Source organism: Lampris incognitus, chromosome 8 (genome assembly GCF_029633865.1).
Source record: "Lampris incognitus isolate fLamInc1 chromosome 8, fLamInc1.hap2, whole genome shotgun sequence".
NCBI lineage: Eukaryota > Metazoa > Chordata > Actinopteri > Lampriformes > Lampridae > Lampris > Lampris incognitus.
In genome coordinates, this window is record NC_079218.1 from 5,480,274 (window position 1) to 5,501,733 (window position 21,460).

At 46.7% G+C, this 21,460-nt stretch overlaps 1 non-coding gene across 1 annotated transcript; it reads left to right on the plus strand.

The window, feature by feature from the left end:
* Positions 1–6,360: 6,360 nt before the first annotated feature.
* trnas-gcu (transfer RNA serine (anticodon GCU)) lies at positions 6,361–6,442 on the plus strand. Its single transcript has one exon. It is a non-coding gene; the product is annotated as a tRNA-Ser (tRNA).
* The last annotated feature ends 15,018 nt before the right edge of the window (positions 6,443–21,460 follow it).

The following is a 21,460-nucleotide window of genomic DNA, read 5'->3' on the forward strand; positions in this document are numbered from 1 at the left end:
TTTACTTTATTTTAATAAAGTTAGCTATCCATTATCTGAACCACTTATCCTGCTCTCAGGGTTGCGGGGATGCTTGAGCCTATCCCAACAGTCAATGGGCGCCAGGCGGGGCGACACCCTGGACAGGCCATCACAGAGGGCCGACACACACACATTCATACCTAGGGGCAACTTAGTATGACCGATTCACCTGACCTCCATGTCTTTGGACTGTGGGAGGAAACCGGAGCACCCAGAGGAAACCCACGCAGACAACATGCAAACTCCACACAGAGGACGACCCCCCCCCCCAAGGTTGGACTACCCCGGAGCTCGAACCCAAGACCACCTTGCTGTGAGGCGACCGCGCTAACCCCTGTGCCACCGTGCCGCCTATAAAAGTTATCATTTAATGTAAATAAAAAGGAGACGCGGTCTCCAGGGAATGTGGTGGTTAGAGCTGGCTCAAGGTACACATATGTGTCCCGATTAAAGAACACGGAAACGGACTTTCCCAGTTCTGCTGATTGAATTTAGACTGTGGTCTGTAACAGTGAGACAAACAAGGGAACGCTATCAGTACGACAAAGAATACAATTCAGCACATACTCCTATGCAGATAAGGCCTGTAATTATTAATCAATTTGATCAACAACAATTCACCGCCAGCATTCTGCCCCCCCATGAGGTTTATAAACTCGAGAAATGACCGGCAGCGATGTGCGGTTACCGAATACTCGCGCTAATATCTGGTCTACAGTTACTTTAAATATCAGCACGTACCTTTGAGCATTTACGCACAGCAATAAGGAGAGGTTGTATATGTAGATAGCGAAAACAGGAGAGGAAAATACCACCGTCTTAACATCAACAACATTGACGAAAACTGAACTAGACTTCACATCACCGGATCGGTGACCGGCACCGGCTCAGGGACAGTCTGTAAATAACGGCTGCAGTGAGTTCCCTTAGGTGGGACGGAGTGAATTGCTACCATAACGAAGCAAACTAAACTTATAAGGTAGTGGACAGGCAAACCTCTTACACAACTATGTAGGCTTTCTAACACAGCATGGCCAGTCGAATCGAAAGGTAGAAAGGCTACTCGGGTAGGTGGATCCCCGGCTTCGTCGTCTTCGAGCCTAGGGAGCTGGACCAAGCGAGCAACTGGTCGGATGTAGGTCCGATCTCTGACCTGAATGGCAGCAGTCTGGATGTGTCCGTCCGCTCCAGGGTAAGGTGTTACTTTACCAACTGGCCAGAGAGCCCGCGGGAGCTGAGGATCAACGATGAGCACCACTTGGTTCGCATTGCGTTATTTCCCATCCGTCCGCCACTTCTGTCTCTCCTGCAAACTTAGCAGGTAGTGGCTCACGAACCTGGTCGAGGACTTGACTATGCCTCCACCAGGATTTCCTAGAATGTTACTGAAGCCATAAACGACCTGAGGGATTTTCCTTGACAAGCGCTGAATGTCCCTTATCAAGCATGTTTGCTACTTTAGAGCCGCTTTCCTGCTTCATTTTGAATTCCGTTCATGGCTCCATTGAAAAATTGTGCCCCGCACTTTCATTATGCGCCTTAAACTTGGCTGTAGCTGTTCGCCAGTTTTGGAAGCCGGTGATGGCGAACGATGACTCGGAATGAAATATGTGCTGACCTGGTCGTAAAAAAATGCCTGTGTAGCGGACTATATGGGCAGAATTCACCATTGTCGGTTGACGTTCTGGGTTAGGTAGACACGGGCCCTTTAAGAAAGGGTTTCCGGGTTGACAGGGTGGAGTTAGGAGGATGTGGGAGCAGCATCATGTTGCTCGGATTGTTATTTTTGTCTGTGAATGTTCTCATTCATCCAGGTCATGGTTATCCAAAGGAATTGAATCGAGTGCAACTGGACTTGGTATATATCCGTGAAGACGTTTCGCCTCTCATCCAAGAGTCTTCATCAGTTCGTGCCTTTCTGACTAGACCAAGCTAGTCTGACTGGCTGGTGATGAAACTCAGATATTTATCCTCTTTGGAGTCGTTATCCGAGCTAATGACGCCCATGGCTCTTTGTGTTCCGATGTTTAACAACGCCCGTCGTTATCAGAGGTATTGATATGCGTGGCTCTTTTGTGTTCCGATGTTTAGCAACGACGGTCGTTGAGGGTGTTAGTTTCGACTTCGTTAGTGCTCCATTCAGTCGTTATGAGTCGTTGGAGCCGTTAGTGACCGACTGTTCTTGGAGGCTAAGCTTCTTGAGTCTTCTGGGATGAAAGGACGGCATTGTAAGTGGGAGATAGGTGGTGTCGCAGACCTCCTCTGTTGAGGGATGTTTTTTCCAGTTTTGCATAGATGGCTTCCTTCAACCCTCTTTCAAACCATCTATCTTCCCTATCCAAAATGTGTACGTTGCTGTCCCGATGTTTGGGACTCATTTGCTGAGTCCCAAAAATCTGTCATCGGTATGCTTTCAGAATTGGACGTCTTGGCCCTTCCTGTGAATGTTGGCTAACACCCACGTTGGCCGTAGCATCGTCAAACTGATTCTCCTCCTACTCTAGCTGATCTCCCGTCTCGAAACTTGTTTCAGGAGACTTGCTATTAACTGTTGCGGGTTGATCATCCACAAAACGTGGCCGTTTGGAAACCAGGAAACGATCCATTTCGGATGATATTGGTCACTGACTTCTCCGTTGAGAATGCACCTTCGATCATTAAACCAGCCCAACCAGCGTGCTATTTTAAGCGCGATCACCAAAATGCGTGGGGGTGCTAGCGAACGTACCGTAAATAATGTACACTGCTCAAAAAAAATATAGGGAACACATAAGCAATGACATGTAGCTCCAAGTCAATCACACTTTTGAGATATCAACCTGTCCAGTTAGGAAGCAACACTGATTTGTGAATCAATTTCACCCGTTGGTAAATTGTCTAATTTCCACCAGGTGGAAATTAGACAATTTGCAAGACAACCCCTATAAAAGGAATGGATTTGCAGGTGGTGGCCACAGACCATTTGCCTGTCCTCATCTTTTCTGGCCAATCTTTGGTTAGTTTTTCATTTTGCTAGTGCCCTCACCACTAGAGGTGGCATGAGGCGGTATCTGCAACCTACAGAGGTTGCTCAGGTAGTGCAGCTCATCCAGGATGGCACATCAATGTGTGCTGTGGCAAGAAGATTTGATGTGTCTCCCAGCACAGTGTCCAGAACATGGAGGAGGTACCAGGAGACAGGCCAGTACACCAGGAGACGTGGAGGGGGCCGCAGGAGGACAACAACCCTGCAGCAGGACCGCTATCTGGTCCTTTGTGCAAGGAGGAACAGGAGGAGCACTGCTGGAGCCCTACAAAACGACCTTCAACAGGCCACTAATGTGCAGGTTTCTGCTCAAACAGTGAGAAACAGAATGCATGAGGATGGTATGAGGGCCCGACGTCCACAATTGGGGCCTGTGCTCACAGCCCAACACCGTGCAGCCCGATTGACCTTTGCCAGAGAACATCTTGGTTGGCAGATTCGCCATTGGCGCCCTGTGCTCTTCACAGATGAGAGCAGGTTCACACTGAACACATGTGACAGACGTGAGAGAGTCTGGAGACGCTGTGGAGAACGTTCTGCTGCCTGCAACATCCTCCAGCATGACCGGTTTGGCGGTGGGTCAGTGATGGTCTGGGGAGGCATATCCTTGGAGGGCCGCACAGACCTCTACGTGCTAGCCAGAGGTACCATGACTGCCATTAGGTACCGGGATGAGATCCTCAGACCCATTGTCAGACCATATGCTGGTGCAGTGGGCCCTGGGTTCCTGCTCATGCATGACAATGCTCGTCCTCATGTGGCCAGAGTGTGTCAGCAGTTCCTGTATGTTGAGGGCATTGATGCTATGGACTGGCCTGCACGTTCCCCAGACCTGAATCCAATCGAGCACCTCTGGGACATCATGTCTCGTACCATCCGCCAACGCGACGTCGCACCACAGACTGTCCAGGAGTTGACCGATGCCCTGATCCAGGTCTGGGAGGAGATCCCTCAGGAGACCATCCGTCGTCTCATCAGGAGCATGCCCAGACATTGTAGGGAGTGCATACAGGCACGTGGAGGCCACACACACTACTGAGCCTCATTTTGAATCGTCTTGAAGAATTTCCACAGAAGTTGGATCAGCCTATGTTCTCATTTTCCACTTTGATTTTGAGTATGATTCTGAATCCAGACCTTAATGGGCTAATGATTTTGATTTCCATTGATCATTCTTAGGTTATTTTGCTCTAAACACATTCCTCTGTCTAATAAATACAGATTTTCAGCTGAAATATTTCATTCATCGAGGTCTATATTGTGTTTTTAGGTGTTCCCTTTATTTTTTTGAGCAGTATATTATTAGTCAGACTCGTCCTATTGATGACCAGATAATGTCACACAGTTGAACAATTAATTTAATTTACAATTAATGTCACAGCCTCTCTCCCTTGACATCAAAGCAATCGCCCTTGACACCTGCTGACCCCCCCTTCACCCCGGTACACCAGCTGGTCACAGCCTCTCTCCCTTGACACCTGCTGACCCCCCCCCCTTCACCCCGGTACACCAGCTGGCCATCAAAGCAATCGCCTCTCTCCCTTGACATCAAAGCAATCACCATCACCCTTAAAAAGCCCCCACTGTGGACCAGTCTTCGCTGGAATGTCGCCATTCATGGACTTCTGCCTGCCAGTCTACCTGCCACTGAGCAAACTCCTGCTCTACCCCTGAGATCGGTCACTTCAATAAAGACTTGATTCTTCCCTTACCTGGTTGTCCCGTCTGCTTTTGGGTTCTTTCCTGATACGTGACAGTACGTTCCAGCCACTATGGACCCAGCAGACCATTCCACCACAGACCTGGCCATGGTCTGCCAGGCTGTAGCCAACCAGGAATCGGTCCTCGGCCAGCACAGCCAGGTGCTACAGGAGATGGCTGACGCCCTCCGTGAGCTCGGCTCAAAGATCTCCGGAATCCAGACCCAACTTAGTGTCTCCGCTAGCCCGGGACCCGCCCCTCCAGCTCCGCCACCCTCAGCGCCATCAACTTCGGCTAAGGAACCATGGGTTGCCCCGCCCGATAAGTATGATGGAGATTTTGGACTTTGTCGCCCTTTTTTGATGCAGTGTGAGATTGTGTTTAACCAGCATCCCCAGTCATATTCCACGGATGGAGCCAAAGTCGCTTACATCATGGGTCTTCTCCGGGGAAGCGCTCTGGATTGGGCTACAGCGGTGTGGGGGATGCGGGCCTCTACTTCCTCATCCTACGCTGAGTTCACCACTGCTTTTTGCCAGGTTTCTGATCATCCCGTGCGGGGAAAGGATGCTTCAAAAAGACTGATCTCTCTCCGCCAGGGTTCCCGCAGCGTCGCTGACTACTCAGTTGAGTTCCGTACGCTATCAGCGGAGAGCGGATGGAACAACGAGTCCCTCCAGGCCGGGTTTTCCAACGGTCTAAGCGAATCCATAAAGGACGAATTGGTTTCCTACCCCGAGCCTGGAGGGTTGGAGGAATTGGTTACTCTGGCCATTCGTGTGGACAACCGTCTCCGGGAGCGGAGGAGAGAGAGGACTCGCCGCTTTCCGGGTCACAACAACTTTCCACGGGCCACACCTCCAAACTCTGGGGGCCGAGCTCGCTCGACTGAGGCTGACGTCCTCCGAGAAAGCCCGAGGCGTGACCCTTCCCCAGCTTCGGAGCCGATGCAACTCGGCCGCTTCCGGCTCAACCCGGAGGAGCGTCAACGCCGCATCACCGAGAACAGCTGCTTGTATTGTGGTCAGCCTGGTCACTTTCTCGCCTCCTGCCCTCACCGTCCGTCAAAACAGTCGAACAATTTATTTTATTCAGTAAAAAAATGAAACGTGTGGTGAAGTTACATTGTTACATTTCTTGGGGGTGCTATGGCCTTTCTTGGGCCCCCTTGGCCCCCCCCAGCGCCGCCTCTGGTCCTGGTTCCTCAACACCTGAAACAGATCTTGTTAACGCGGGCGACGTCTGAGACGGTATGACTCTATTCATGTTACTCCCACTCATATATGACGTAGCTGGCTTATGTAACACTAGGAGTCACGGACTCTGGCCGGTGAATATGTCCCAAGCAGAGTTTAAAACCCCGGTCTCCAGCGGGGAAGTCGGCGTGATTTTTTTTCCCGTACCCGTTGCCTCCGTTGGTTAAGGTTAGTGTAAGGGATAGGGTTAGCAAATCAGAGAGAGAGTAGGGGCGGGTCTTCCCGGAATCCAGGTGGGAAAAAATAATAACGCTAGGGCGAGTTCCCGGAAAACGGGTACGAAAAAAAAAATCACGCGGGGAGTCGGTGTTCCTACCTACTCAGATATTGATTTGCTATACTAGCAGGCGGACGTGCGACGAGGTGGCCGAGTGGTTAAGGCGATGGACTGCTAATCCATTGTGCTCTGCACGCGTGGGTTCGAATCCCATCCTCGTCGAAGATTTTTGGGAACATCATATTGATGTGTGAGAGAGAGAGACCAGGCTCCAGTGAAAATGCTGCAATATGACAATGTAGCTAAAATAATTCAAATAATATAATCCCTCATTTTGTCCTTACACTGTCTTCCTGTTGCTGCCTGTGTAAAGTTCAAAACCTCTATGTTCAAGGAACTGCATCGACTCACCTGCAAACCTGCATTTACATGTTCACTTCTACCCCCCCTCCCCCCCATCATTATACCTCTGGTAGACTGCCATCTATTATGTCTGCTCCGAAAGGTGGAAGGACCTACACGATCTCCACTGAAAACGTCCCTCTCCCCTTTTAATTCTTAAATGGTCTCTGTGGAAGATTTGTAAACGGTCTAGTGGCCGCTGTCAATATGATCCACTTCCTTAGACACCGGTATTAGCAGTGTTTACTGCTGTGCACCGTCCACTGCCTGCACTTGACATGACGCACACCCCTGGCTATACAATATGTCTGTCATGCTGGTATGTATATGGGCATGTAAATCACCTTACAATGCCATCCCTTGTTCTTGATGAAGACACCCTTACTCTAAATGCACTTGACATGCCATGCTTGCTTGGCTTTGATATGCTTATTATGTGGCAAATATACTACTTCATTTAGTATTACTATATGACTGCTACGTCGCAAATTTACCACAACTACTACCTCATATGATACTACTATGATACTGTGGTTGCTATGTAGCGAATGTACTGCCACTACTTCAAATTAACTGCTAATTGCCGAGTCTCTTGTAAGTCACGAAAGATAAAACAAGTCCTCCAACCCATACGACCACATAGGTCGTTTGTCCTCTAATACAGTGTTTCTCAACCGGGGGTCCGCGGACCCCTAGTGGTCCGTGGTGTAATTGCAAGGGGTCCGTGAAAATAAAATATCTTTAAAAAAAAGATCCTATGACATTTATAGAAATAGGATTATTTTACTCAAATGTGACTGAGACCTTTATCTACCTAAACTATAAAGGGTAACAGGACTTTTTTCTCTAATTACATCTGTTTCACAAGTGTAATTTATTGTATTTTAATAAGAGATCTCGCTCCCGTTTGCATTGTTAAAAGTTACTGCATGACGCTGTTAATACAAACTTAACACGATCTGCATCCAATTCCAAATGGTGTACGCCCCCTAGTGTTTCAGTGGGCGTACACCATTCATTTCTTAATAATGATTTTATTGTGAAACATCTGCAGGAAGGTGTTGTGGGAAAACTCAGTAACTCGCAACATTCAGGTTAGCACTCAAAATTAAGCTAATGTTATAAACAAACGAAGAAGAAGATGATAAGCACAGTTACACGAAGAAGAAGAAGTAGAAGTAGAAGAAGAAGAAGAAGTCGTGACAACATGGAGAGATGGCTCAAATTAAAAAAAACGGACGAAGGAGACTCGGGGCCACCCGAAAAGAAAACCAGAACAGACAGCAAAACGAGACTTTACAAAGATGACATATTATTTGGATTTACGGCAACTGATTGGGAACCTCAGCAGCCTCTGTGTTTTTGATGTGGAGAGGTACCCTCAAACCACGCCATGACACCGGCACACCTGCAGCGGCACCTGAGCAGCAGGCACCAGTCATCAGTGGACAAGACTGCTGACCTCTTCAGACGGAAGTGGTCGGAGTTCAGGGGAGCGCAGAATCACATGCGTGCCGCAAGTCAGACTTCAGCCACTTCCCTTCAAGCATCTCACCAGGTAGCTTTGCTAATCGCTAAAGCTAACAAGCCGTATACAATAGCAGAGGAGCTAACTGCACCACCAGCAGCAGCAGCTATCCTAGCTGAAACTATGGTGGATAAGAAAGCAGCAGATGCAGTCCGGTCAGTACCGCTGTCTGACGACAAAATATGCCGCCGCAGGGTGGATGAGATGGCTGGGGACATTGTTCAGCAGGTGACCGATAAACTGAAAAGAGCGGGCTCTTCTTCACTACAGCTAGACGAGTCTACTGATGTGAATGGAGAAGCCCAGTTGGTCATGCATGCTCGTTTCAAACATGACACAGTCAACGATATAGTTGAACACATCGTCTTCTGCAAGCCACTACCTGAAGAAGCTGCGGGTGAGGACATTTTTAATTTGATTGACTGTTTTGTCACGGAGCACGCGCTGCTCGCATGTATGCACAGACGGGGGGGGGGGGGGGCAGCGTCTATGACGGGTCGGGACCGCGGAGTCGTCTCTAGCATCAGGCAGGTAAACCCCACCATCCAAAGCATGCACTGCGTAATTCCCAGAGAAGCGTTGGCTTCAAAACGCACGAGCCCAGAACTGGACAGTGTTCTGACTACTACTACTACTTTCGGCTGCTCCCGTTAGGGGTCGCCACAGCGGATCATCCGTTTCCATTTCTTCCTGTCTTCTGCGTCTTCCTCTGTCACACCAGCCACCTGCATGTCTTCCCTCACCACATCCATAAACCTCCTCTTTGGCCTTCCTCTTCTCCTCTTCCCTGGCAGCTCCATATTCAGCATCCTTCTCCCAATATACTCAGCATCTCTCCTCCACACATGTCCAAGCCATCTCAATCTTGCCTCTCTTGCTTTGTCTCCAAACCGTCCAACCTGAGCGGTCCCTCTAATATAATCGTTCCTAATCCTGTCCTTCTTCGTTACTCCCAGTGAAAATCTTAGCATCTTCAACTCTGCCACCTCCAGCTCCGCCTCCTGTCTTTTCGTCAGTGCCAATGTCTCCAAACCATATAACATAGCTGGTCTCACAACCATCTTGTAAACTTTCCCTTTAACTCTTGCTGGTACCCTTCTGTCGCAAATCACTCCTGACACTCTTCTCCACCCACTCCAACCTGTCTGCACTCTCTTTTTCACCTCTCTACTGCACTCCCCGTTACTTTGGACAGTTGACCCCAAGTATTTAAACTCAGATGTCTTTGTCACCTCCACTCCTTGTATCCTGACCATTCCACTGTCCTCTCTCTCATTCACGCATAGGTATTCCGTCTTGCTCCTACTGACTTTCATTCCTCTTCTCTCCAGTGCATACCTCCACCTCTCCAGGCTCTCCTCAACCTGCACCCTACTCTCACTACAGATCACAATGTCATCCGCGAACATCATCGTCCATGGAGACTCCTGCCTGATCTTGTCCGTCAACCTGTCCATCACCATTGCAAACAAGAAAGGGCTAAGAGCCGATCCTTGATGTAATCCCACCTCCACCTTGAACCCATCCGTCATTCCAACCGCACACCTCACCATTGTCACACTTCCCTCATACGTGTCCTGCACCACTCCTACATACTTCTCTGCAACTCCTGACTTCCTCATACAATACCACACCTCCTCTCTCGGTACTCTGTCATAAGCTTTCTCTAAATCTACAAAGACACAGTGCAACTCTTTCTGGCCTTCTCTATACTTCTCAATCAACATTCTCAAAGCAAACATCGCATCTGTGGTGCTCTTTCGTGGCATGAAACCATACTGCTGCTCGCTGATCGTCACCTCTCCTCTTAACCTAGCTTCTATTACTCTTTCCCAAATCTTCATGCTGTGGCTGATCAACTTTATACCTCTGTAGTTGTTACAGTTCTGCACATCGCCCTTGTTCTTGAAAATCGGTACCAGTATGCTTCTTCTCCACTCCTCAGGCATCCTCTCACTTTCCAGGATTGTGTTAAACAATCTAGTTAGAAACTCCACTGCCATCTCTCCTAAACATCTCCATGCCTCCACAGGTATGTCATCAGGACCAACTGCCTTTCCATTCTTCATCCTCTTCATAGCTGCCCTCACTTCCTCCTTGCTAATCCGCTGAACTTCCTGATTCACTATCCCTACATCATCCAACCTTCTCTCTCTCTCATTTTCTTCATTCATCAGCCCCTCAAAGTATTCCTTCCACCTTCTTAGCACACTCTCCTCGCTTGTCAGCACATTTCCATCTCTATCCTTGATCGCCCTAACTTGCTGCACATCCTTTGCAGCTTGGTCCCTCTGTCTAGCCAATCGGTACAAGTCCTTTTCTCCTTCCTTAGTGTCTAATCTGTCATACAACTCACCATACGCCTTTTCCTTTGCCTTTGCCACCTCTCTCTTTGCTTTACGCTGCATCTCCTTGTACTCCTGTCTACTTTCTTCATCTCTCTGACTATCCCACTTCTTCTTTGCCAACCTTTTCCTCTGTATAATTTGCTGTACTTCCTCATTCCACCACCAAGTCTCCTTGTCTTCCTTCCTCTGTCCTGATGACACACCAAGTACCTTCCTAGCTGTCTCCCTCACTATTTCTGCAGTGGTTTTCCAGCCATCTGGCAACTCTTCACTACCACCCAGTGCCTGTCTTAACTCCTGCCTGAACTCCACACAACAGTCTTCCTTCTTCAACTTCCACCATTTGATCTTCGGCTGTGTCTTCACTCGCTTCCTCTTCTTGGTCTCCAAAGTCATCCTACAGACCACCATCCGATGCTGCCTGGCTACGCTCTCCCCTGTCACCACCTTGCAGTCTCCAATCCCTTTTAGATGGTGCCTTCTACATAAGATATAGTCCACCTGTGTGCACTTTCCTCCACTCTTGTACGTCACCCTGTGTTCCTCCCTCTTCTTGAAATATGTATTCACCACAGCCATTTCCATCCTTTTCGCAAAATCGACCACCATCTGTCCTTCCACATTTCTCTTCTTGACTCCATACTTTCCCATCACCTCCTCATCACCTCTGTTCCCTTCACCAACATGTCCATTGAAGTCCGCTCCAATCACCACTCTCTCCTCCTTGGGTACCCTCTCCACCATGTCGTCCAACTCATTCCAGAATTCTTCTTTTTCATCCATCTCACACCCAACTTGCGGGGCATATGCGCTGATAACATTCAGCAATAAACCTTCAATTTCCAGCTTCATACTCATCACTCTGTCTGACACTCTCTTCACCTCCAGCACGCTCTTGACATACTCTTCCTTCAGAATTACCCCTACCCCATTTCTCCTCCCATTCACACCATGGTAGAAGAGTTTGAACCCACCTCCGATACTCCTGGCCTTACTCCCCTTCCACCTGGTCTCTTGCACACACAGTATGCCTACCTTTCTTCTTTCCATCATGTCAGCCAGCTCTCTCCCTTTACCAGTCATAGTGCCAACATTCAAAGTTCCAACTCTCACCTCCACATGCCTACCCTTCCTCCTCTCTAGCTGCCTCTGGACATGCTTTCCTCCTCTCCTTCTCCTTCGCCCAACAGTAGCATAGTTTCCACCGACACCCTGCTGGTTAACAGTACCGGTGGCGGTCGTTGGTAACCCGGGCCTCGACCGATCCGGTATGTAAGTCTTATTTATGATCCGGTATGTAAGTCTTATTTATGATCCGGTATGTAAGTCTTATTTATGATCCGGTATGTAAGTCTTATGACGCTGTGAAAGTGATTAACTTCATTAAATCACGACCTCCTCTCAACGCGAGACTGTTCCACAAGCTGTGCGACGAAACAGGCGGTGACCACCATCAGCTGTCGCTACATACAGACGTATGTTGGCTATCAAGGGGGAAAACTCTAGAGACTATGGGAACTGAGAGAGCAGGTGCGCGACTTCCTCTCCGAGCATGGACATCCTCTGGCTGCTAAACTTGAAGACCAGACCTGGTTGGCTCACCTGGCTTACCTGGCTGATGTTTCTGGCCGTCTGAATGAGTTGAACACGAGCTTGCAAGGTGATGATCAAACTGTTCTTCAGATGTCTGATAAAGTTTCAGCATTCATGAGAAAAACTGACCTCTGGTTGAGACGGTGTGAAAAGGGGGATGTCAGTGATTTCCCTCAGCTTAACTCTTGGATAGCTGACATGAAACAGAACATGAAGCAGAACATTTTGAAAACTGTAAAAATGCACCTGGCCAAACTGTCAGCTGAGTTTCAAATCCTACTTCCCAGACATTGAGGACATGTGTACTAGACATGACTGGATACGCAGGCCAGTCATGCCCAGCAGCATGGATACAGCACCAGAGCAACTCCACGAGAGCCTCATTGACCTGTCTTCAGACACTGGCTTCAGACTGAAGTTTCCAGAGACATCACTAACACAGTTTTGGTGCTGTGTGGAGAAGGAGTACCCAGAGCTTGCAAAAGAGGCTCTCTACCAGTTGGAGCCATTCAGGTCTACATACTTGTGTGAGGTCACTTTCTCAGCTCTGACACACATAAAGACCAACAGAGAAACAGACTTCAAGAGAGAGGCATCATTACAGCTGTTGCCACTATTCAACCCAGGTTACAGAAACTCATGAGCGGCAGACAAGTACAAGTGTCTCACCAACGGTTACACAGCAGACCTCACCACACATGAACTTTTCACCACACCACACCCAGGTGGCACACAAACAGCGAGGATGCCTTGCTTTGAAAACACACACACCATCTGCCTCTACAGACAAAACTAATACTTAACTATACAATATCCATTGAGATTTCATACTTATGTTTGTTTTTGTTCTTGCAGAGTGCATAAACATTCTGTTTTGTTACATATTTCTGGAAGTTACTGCATAAACATTCTGTTTTGTTACATATATCTGAAAGTTACTGCATAAAAATGCTGTTGTTACACATATCTGAAAGTTACTGAATACATATTCTGTTTTGTTACATATATCTGAAAGTTACTGAATACATATTCTGTTTTGTTACATATATCTGAAAGTTACTGAATACATATTCTGTTTTGTTACATATATCTGAAAGTTACTGAATACATATTCTGTGTTGTTACATATATCTGAAAGTTACTAAATACATATTCTGTTTTGTTACATATATCTGAAAGTTACTGAATACATATTCTGTTTTGTTAACTATATCTGAAAGTTACTGCATAAGAATCCTGTTTTGTTAACTATATCTAAGTTACAACTGAAAGCTCTTATTTTGGCCCCAAAGAGTGAATAAATGCTATAATGCAATTTAAAATGCAGTTTCTACTGTTTCTATCAAATTGCAACCCCCCTCCCCCAAGATCAGGTGGAGGGGTCCTCAGGGTAGATCAAAAATACGCAGGGGGTCCAGGACCCCAAAAAGGTTGAGAACCACTGCTCTAGTACCACCCACAGGAGCGTTTCCTAAATGACTGCCCCTACCGGCGGCAGGAGGTAAGCCACGGATACTTTTCGCCCAAGTGCACTGTGGGTTTTTAAGACAACTTGAGAACGGAATATGTAATCAGTGCGTTTTTGTGGTGTTTAGCCGTCTAGTACAGTAACAAAGATTGCTAACGGCAGTATGTTTATATGAATTTATACGGGACGCGAACCCGTGGCTCCCGCACCACGGGCGACTACGTTAACCAGTCGACTAAAGTTAATACGAATAACGTTATAAGAGCTAACTTAACGTTAGCCAGAGGTTAGGTAGTCGGCTAGCGTGGACGTTATAACCGCTATGTGACATTACACTTTGCTTTCCTTCACATTCGTTCTCGCGATAGCTTGTTGAAGGAGATCGCTTATAGTTACAGGGAAAGTAACGTGTTATAATTATGTAAATTATTATTATTGTTACAGGGAAAGTAACGTATTATAATTACGTAAATATAATAATTATTATTGTTACAGGGAAAGTAACGTATTATAATTACGTAAATATAATAATTATTATTACTGTTACAGGGAAAGTAACGTATTATAATTATGTAAATATAATAATAATAATAATTATTATTGTTACATGGAAAGTAACGTATTATAATTACGTAAATATAATAATTATTATTATTGTTACAGGGAAAGTAACGTATTATAATTATGTAAATATAATAATAATAATTATTATTATTGTTACAGGGAAAGTAACGTATTATAATTACATAAATATAATTATTATTATTATTGTTACAGGGAAAGTAACGTATTATAATTATGTAAATATAATAATAATAATAATTATTATTATTATTGTTACAGCGAAAGTAACGTATTATAATTACGTAAATATAATAATTATTATTATTGTTACAGGGAAAGTAACGTATTATAATTATGTAAATATAATTATTATTATTATTGTTACAGGGAAAGTAACGTATTATAATTATGTAAATATAATAATAATAATAATATTATTGTTACAGGGAAAGTAACGTATTATAATTATGTAAATATAATAATAATAATAATTATTATTATTATTGTTACAGGGAAATTAACGTATTATAATTACATAAATATAATTATTATTATTGTTACAGGGAAAGTAACGTATTATAATTACGTAAATATAATAATAATAATTATTGTTACAGGGAAAGTAACGTATTATAATTATGTAAATATAATAATAATAATAATTATTATTTTTATTATTGTTACAGGGAAAGTAATGTATTATAATTACGTAAATATAACGATAATAATAATAATTATTATTGTTACAGGGAAAGTAACGTATTATAATTACGGAGGACCGTGAGGAAGTAGCTTAAAACCCAACTACAGGTCGTAGCGAGCTGCTTGTGTAAAGGACCTATGGGGTGGTTTTTTGGTGGAGGACAGTCTCAGATAAAAGTGTCTGCTAAAGCCATTTTGAATGACCATTTTGTATGAAATACAAATGTAGCGAATTCGGGGGCGGGGCAGCCGGGAACCGCCGCCGCAGCCGGGACGCGAACCCGGGTTCGCTGCACAAATAAAAAATGACCGCCTTACCTTGGCTTAAATCAGTGGCCGTAAATAAAAATGCAGTATGGAATTCAAATCATAACAATCAAATAAGCAGCCTGCGCTTGAACCGAGATTTAAATGTGTGCTCGTGGAGAGAAAAGACGGACAATTCCTCTCATTGACTACACAAACACGTGTTTCATTTGTTCTTCCTAACAAATCACCGCCTGAGCAACACGGCGCCGCTGCAGCCCAGCCAGTCCTCGCTCCGCCCCCTCTGAACCCGGAAGCCCTCTCTTAAAGGGCCCGCGTCGACCAGTTATGGTGAAACGTGCCCATGGAGTCCGCTGCATGCCCTCTTTATATGAAACGGCACCGATATGATTGATCAGCAGCATTACCCGGCCTTCACGGTAATCTGCTGATTTACGTCACAGCCCACGGCGGTCTGACACGTCAGCATCACTTGTTCTCATCATGAACTCCACAACACTGCGGGCGTCCTGGAGGTCCCGGCATGCCCGCCTTTCTGCCTGTATGGAAAGGATTGCTCCTATCTTTTCATTGTTGCCCTTTTCAAAAGAGGGAAAAAAGCCGGCAAACATGCCACCAGAAAGGTCAGCGGGCTCCGAATAACATTAGAGATCTTCACAGTAGCCTCCTCTCTCCTCTCCTCTCTCCTTTTTGTCTCGCATCCATGACAGACATCCCCCGCCCACCTCCCTCCTCCTCCTTCATCACAGGTGACTCTTTGAACATTAGAGACCAGACTAGAGACGAGTATACTGCAGTTACATCTCTCTCTCTCTCCCAGGCTCCTCTCTCCCCCTCTGGCTCCCCTCTCTCTCTCCCCCTCTGGCTCCCCTCTCTCTGTCTCCCCCTGGCTCCCCTCTCTCTCTCCCCCTGGCTCCTCTCTCTCCCTGGCTCCCCTCTCTCCCCCTGGCTCCCCTCTCTCTCTCCCCCCCTGGCTCCTCTCTCTCCCTGGCTCCCCTCTCTCTCTCCCCCCCCTGGCTCCCCTCTCGCTCTCCCCCCCTGGCTCGTGACTACAGCTCCTCTCGGTTGCTTATATTTTGATGACTGACGTTAAATATGCCGGCGGAGAATGCTACGCTGCCGACGCTGAAGGTATCTGAAGGTCCCTGTCAGGGGGTTGTGGAGATCCGGATTAATATTTGAAGAAGGGATCTAGGCTGAAAGCTGTGTGAAGTCCCGCGTGTCAAGTATGAGACCCCCCCGCCCCCCCCCCGCTCCGCTGTTTGACGAGGAAAATGGATTTCACGGCTCTCTTTGCCAGGTACAGAGGGTCTCCCAGGGGTGCGGAGAGAGAGAGAGAGAGAGAGAGAGAGAGAGAGAGAGAGAGAGAGAGAGAGAGAGAGAGAGAGAGAGAGAGAGAGAGAGAGAGAGAGAGAGAGAGAGAGAGAGAGAGAGAGAGAGAGAGAGAGAGAGAGAGAGAGAGATTTACCATTCAGCTCTCCTCGCATGGGGGCAGTGTTGCACCACACGTCACATCACACCACCTCCTCCCCCTCCTCTTCCTCCCTCGCCGTTCGTTGACGTGTTCGTCAGTTACTGTACTTCTACTGCTTCACCGCTGAGGCATGCAGGAGGCCTCCCTCGCTCTTCATCCCCCCATCTTTTTCTCTCCCCCCCCCCCCCCCGTGGATGCACAACCACAACCGAGGAGACCGGAGCTCAACGGCGCCATCACCACAGACGGTGCCAGGAGGACGTCAGCATCCGCCGTCACCTCCATCCCACTCCTCCTTAGTACACAATCTACACCAAATCCAGAAAGCAGGCTTGTCCGTTCTCATGTTTCCTCTCTCTCTTCCCATGCTTCCTCCTGCTGTTCTCTTCACAGACAGCAGCACTTACACTGGGGTGAGGGGGATGTGAGTTTCTACCCCTCAGGGTAGAGTATGGACTCGGTTCCGAGTCGACATTCTGAAGGTCTCGTATCACACTTGACGGCACCATAACTCGGACTTGACTCGGACAATGTGGACTTGTGAGAATTTTCCAAGACAAGTCGACTACAAGATTTTAATTTACTTGGGAAATTTTTTTTTAATCAATGTCAAACTTCCCCCTGAAGAGACCAGTAAAGAGCAATCTAATCCAATTTGTTTAATTTACGTCTCTGACATGTTGGAAAATTTAAGTCAGGAAAAGCCCGAATGAACATCACGGTGTTGCGAAACTGACTTGCTATTGTAGCAAATTCAGGCAGCAGCCGGGAAGCGAACCAGCATCGCCCGCACCACGGGCGACTGCGCTAACCAGGCGACTAAAGGCTGCGACCCGTTAGCCAACGGGCTAGCCAGTCTAGTCATCCGTTGTTGTTACACCCCCCCCCCCTTCCTTCGGGAAGCGTCCCCCCCCCACGTTTCAGCATATCAAGTGAATTATATTGAATATAAATGAATATTCTGAATATTGGTATATATATATATATATATATATATATATATATATATATATACAGGCATGAAAACGGGTCAGGGGTGAACAGTAGTGGATCTAGAGATTTTTTCCTGGGGTGGCAAAGGGGTGGCAAGACTGTGTCCTAGAGGTGGCAGCTGCCACCCTGTAGATCCGCGCCTGTGAGGGGGGAGGGGGGGATTCTAAATCGGCGACTTCTGTTTGAGATGAGTTTGGTGCGGGTCTCATTGACCTTCACCATGCATATACATAAAATATACTTTAAAAACATATCATCTGATTTACAAATGGGGTGGCAAGACTGTGTCCCAGAGGTGGCAGCTGCCACCCCTTGCCACCCTGTAGATCCGCCCCTGGCCGTGAAAAAGGTGAGAAGGATACGACCCTCTAGGGGGGTGGTCCGGGGGCATGCTCCCCCGGAGGAAAACGTTGAACATTTTATATTTACATGCATCAATCTGGTGCACTTTGAGAGAAAAATCAAGCATAATTACAAGACAGTATGTATATGTTCACATTATGCTCTATAAGAAACGAGACTGACAACTTCTCTCATGAAATGCGCAAGAGCGCAGCTTTAATATAGGGTACTATTGGCAAAACAAGATAGGAATACTAACAACATGTGTACGGGTGTAGTTTATATCTTTTTGGCAGAGAATGCACCGTGCGAATCCTTGTTTATTGATCTTCCGGAAGACATCTGACAGATGGAATGAGAGCTCTTGTTCTTTCACTCTTGTTTTCCCTTCTAGTTTAAGCCACGACCAATTCCAGCTGCATTTGATGTCTGCATCCACTTGTTTTACAAGAAGAGCATCTTTCTCTCCTAACACACTCATTCTGGAAAAACAATGTTAACGTTAGCAGGGTTAACTTCTAGTTTAATTGATAAGTGGTGCTTGTTCACACTTGGATCTGACATTACATGTTATACAGATACCTGTCCACTTGAAATCAGATGTGTAAACAAGTGTTTCACAAGTTCAGATAAGTAACTCAGACTATAGGCCTAACGGTACCCTAACCCACAGAGTAAAATTGAAAATTGTTTTACACACAACGTTAGGAATACACACATAGTTGGATTTCAGATTAAAAGGTATCCGGTATTTACAGTTACAATACAGTAGGTTAATAAGTAACATTACGTCCCTTCCACTGACTAACATTACTCAACATAATTCTGTGAATGTAAAGTTACACGATGTATTTCGCTAAGCTCGCCACTCATAAATCGACGGGTTACAGTCCAGTTCTTTGATATAAGCCTGTCCTGTGGCACATACACATAGGACAGTGAAATTATGATAGTTAACGTTAGCTAATTTGTTGACTCAGATTCTACAATGTGAGTTAGCTAACTTAGAACACAAAAAGCTAGCTAACATTAGCTAGCTAGCGTTAACATTACCTCAGCCTCCCACCGCACCAGTTCCTCAGTCCACACGTCCTGAAATGGGTTTTAGAGATTTTGAGAATTAGCCAACAGTTAACGTTCATCGTGTTTCTTTTTGTGGGATAACGTTAGCTATACAACCTAGTCTGCTGCGTATACGGTGTAAGCTAATGTTAGCTAACGTTACCCTGCTAACTAGCTAGCTAACAATTTTCCACAAGATGCAAATCTCTCCACCTGTCTGTGTGGAATATAGCTAACGTATGCGTCGATGACACGAGGATTCTTTATTAAATCTCTAGCTAGTGACAGATTAGCTACCTGAAATCATGTAGGACTAGGCTATGTCAACAGAGCTCCTGAGTAACGTTATACATCAGGAAATATTGAAATGATTGAAACGCTCACCAAATTCAGTCAGGCAGGCATCAGACGGCTAACGTTAGTCCAAAGAGTCATCTTTCCTCAGGCCCATGGAATGCTCAGTCCCGCGCGCTGCTCCATCAATCGCTTTGGTCAGCACAAGCACTCGCTGCACGAGCACTTCACGAACCAATCGGGTAGTGGCACCTTCCCAGAGAAGACTGGTGATGCGAGGCCCCTCGCGCTCGTATGGGGAATATTTTGGTCAACGAAAAAGGCGAATTCGAATTCGATAGGCCAGCTCACCATGGCTCCGCGCTCTCTTGTATAACTCCATGTTCGGTCCATACACCACACGGGTTCGTGTCCCGGCTGTGGCGACGGTCTCCCAGACTGGCCCCCCGAATTCGCTGCATTGGTGTCAGAAGTGGGATGGTGAGACCGTGACAGTTTCACCATCCACAGTCCAAAGCGATGTTGTAGCCAAAGCCACAGTCCAAAGCCATGTAGGTCAGGTGAATCAGCCGTACTAAATTATCCCTAGGTGTGGATGTGTGTGTCAGCCCTATGATGGCCTGACGGTCTGTCCAGGGTGCCTGCCGTCCAGTGACTGCTGGGATAGGCTCCAGCACCCCTGAGAGCGGGACAAGCTGTTTGGATAATAGATGGATGGATGCGATCACAGCATTGTAAGATGGCGAAAGATGTACTCTTAGCCCCCCCCCCCGGTTCAGGGATGGCCGTTCCCACTTCACATAGATGGCCTCTTAGAGCATTTCTCTCCCAGTAAACCTTGTGTCCAGATAAACTGATTCAACTTGATGTGATTTTCTTACCTGGATTACTGAGCACGCATAACGACAATGTCAGCTGTGTTTCAGAGGCACTGAGAAATCAGACTGCTCAGTATTACGGCTGCTAAAGGAGAGTTAATCCTACAACATATACAGAGAGAGAGAAAATGTCGGAAATCGTGACCGTTTCCCTTTAAGGGCTTGAACTTGACTCGAACTTGATAACCTTCACCCTCGGACTTGATTGGGACCCGGTCCCCTTAAAGACTGTCTCCCCTTGGGTGGTCTCGAATGCAAGGCTAGTCAGATGTATTCTGCCCTTTTTTACATAAGCCAGTGTCCACAAGCGGGAGACACATGTAGCACATGTACTGCTACTAGGTATTTCTTCACAGTACATATATATTCAGCCAGTCGGTTGCCTGGTTCACAGTATCCACTGATAGAGGAGGTTATACCACACTAAGCATCTCTCTCTCTCTCTCTCCTTCAGTCCACTCCTCTTTCCCTGTTTAGTCACTAACAGTAGGGCAGCAGTCAGCTGAGGACAGCAGCATCAGCGTGAGAAGTCAGCAACACATCCCTGGTGGCCAGGATGCAGTTTGTTTCATTAAACAGCCTCCTGCTGCACTGCAGAACAGACGCTTCCTACAAACACTACATACATTTCTGTCAATGCCACTGGCCTTAGACAAATTGATTTTGAAAAAAGCAACAACAATTTGTTCTTTAGAAGAACTATAAAAATGTTTTTCTAGAAGTCAACCCAGTCTCTCGAGGGTTGACCTAGACTCGCTCAACTTATTTGCACTTCCTGAGTACATGCGTGTATGTATATTAATGTACATCTGACCTCAGGGGACTGTGTGTCAACATGCTGAATCACGTGCTGTCACATGCACACAATGCATTTCAACATATTGATGAACGAGTTGACATCCGCTCTGGTTGTCCACTTTAATACTTTAGATACATACTATATCATAGTATTATAAGATGGTAGAAGATAGCGGCGTGAATTCACGTTTGTAGCGGCCTCACCCAGTGCCAGTGTGAGATGGCGGCCTCACCCAGTACCGTCGATGCAGTGTCTTTGTCCACGTCTGCGTCTAAATTTTTGTCTTCGTTTGTTGGCTGAGAGAGCTGGCACTGGATCGGCTGGAAGGGCTTGGTCTGCTTCGTCCAGTTGCCACAGGGACCACAGCCCCAGCCTGGGGCTGCGCCTGAGGAGGAAACATGGAGGGCGGTCTGACAGGACGCGGAAGCGGGGCAGGCTAGGCTAACTGCTAGCCCATGCAGACCGGCAGATCCCACAGTCATCCTGGTTGGCGTTTGTTCCCCTGGACAGTGATTTTTTTTTTTTG